Here is a 1,723-nt window from a genome sequence, read left to right on the forward strand (position 1 = left end):
TTAAAGAATTTCTAACTCAAAAGAAGCAAATCATTTCATCTGGTTTGGGTAAGTGAATTATTTGCAGGTAGAAAAGCCATCATTCCACCTGCCTTGTCTCAAGAAACTTCTCGGGGAGAGTATTGGAAAAATAATATTATTTTGTAATAAACCCAATAAGGCAACGGATTTGTAATAAAGAGCTCATTTGATAGATACCTTGTTCATGTTCCTAGTATAATAAAAAAAAGTTTGTTGAATGGATGAATGAACAAATTCGTGAACAATCCTTTAGGCTGCAAGGCTTACAAATGAATAGTACTATGACCCAGACTCAGTGGTGTGCTGGTGCCAGCTCCTACTGGCTCATATTTCTTTCCAACTTTGTGTTCGGTGACTTGGCATTAGTGGGAAACCACCAGCCATGGTGGGAATATTTAAACCACAGAAGTCAGCAGATGCTACCCATCAGGGCTTTTTTTGTTTTCTGGGAGAGCTGGTTGTTAAACATTAGCAGCACACCACTATCCGGGCTTATTAGAAAATTCATAAGTGAGAAGAAATTCTGCGAATCCAAGAGAAGAAAGAGGGAATTGTAGTAAGAACATCAATTTGAACACTCTTCTCCTCAGTCTGGAGTCATTAGGTATGTTGCTCTTTTACTGAGTTATTTCAGAGTCTGGGGAGACTTTGTTAAGATAGTTGAGATATTTAGATGGTCAGGGGGTGAGGGGAGCTGAAGCGTAAAGGCTGTTTGGGGCAGGACAAAAGAATGATAAATAGCTCAGGGGCACTGTCAGTCTCAGCTGAGATCAAGTTTCCTTTCCAGCCCTACAGCATTAATGGCACCCATAATTCAAGCAGGGAATGTTGGTGGACACCCATCCGCGAAGCGCATGGTGAAGTATCGTTTGGCAAGGACAAGAAAATGGGCATATTCAAGCTGGAAGGAAATGTTACACAACATCTGGTCCAATCCCTTCATTTCCCTGGTGAGGAAAAAGGAGACCTGAGAGCGTAGAAGGGCATTTCCCAATGCCATGGGGCTGATTAATTAATTAAAGTGGTTTTCAAACTTTTATTTATTTTTATTTTTTAAGTCTATTCATTTCTATATATTTATTTGAGAGAGAGAGCACAAGCATGAGAGAGGGAGAGAGCACAAGCAGGGCAAAGGGGTTGAGGGAGAAGCAGGCTCCCCACAAAGCAGGGAGCCCAATGCCAGACTCGATTCCAGGACCCTGAGATCATGACCTGAGCCGAAGGCAGATGCTTAACCAACTGAGCCACCCAAGCGCCCTATTTTTATTTTTAAAATTATTTATTTATTTTTTTTACAGCACTGATTTATAATAAGGAGCTGGATCAGCCTGCCTGGTGTGACTGTCAGCTTGCCACTTCCTTGCTATTTGACATTGGACAGGTTACTTAACCTCTGTGTGTTTTCTCAGCTATAAAATGAGGATGTTGTAGGGATTAAATAATACATGTAAAGAGCGTACAAGTAGTAAATTCTCAATAAATATTAATAACACAGAGCCTTTGTGAAAATACTGGTAACTTTTATGGCCAGAGAGAGAAAGAGGGAGAACATTCAGGAAAGAAAGATATAGTAACATATTGAAAACTAGCATACTACTAATGCATAATATATTAATTCAATATATTAATATATTGAAAAGCAGCAGAGACATTAGCAAGACATTAACATTTTGAAATCTCCCAGCTAAGAAATTTCCCCCAA

The 1,723-nt window shown here is 39.5% G+C and overlaps 1 long non-coding RNA gene across 1 annotated transcript; it reads left to right on the top strand.

The window, feature by feature from the left end:
- The first annotated feature begins 397 nt into the window (after positions 1-397).
- Positions 398-1,517, top strand: LOC118349944 (uncharacterized). The gene is made up of 3 exons (XR_003143071.3): positions 398-625; positions 809-971; positions 1,320-1,517. It is a non-coding gene; the product is annotated as an uncharacterized LOC118349944 (long non-coding RNA).
- The last annotated feature ends 206 nt before the right edge of the window (positions 1,518-1,723 follow it).

This window comes from Canis lupus, chromosome 14, assembly GCF_003254725.2.
Source record: "Canis lupus dingo isolate Sandy chromosome 14, ASM325472v2, whole genome shotgun sequence".
In the NCBI taxonomy this organism is placed as follows: Eukaryota; Metazoa; Chordata; class Mammalia; order Carnivora; family Canidae; genus Canis; species Canis lupus.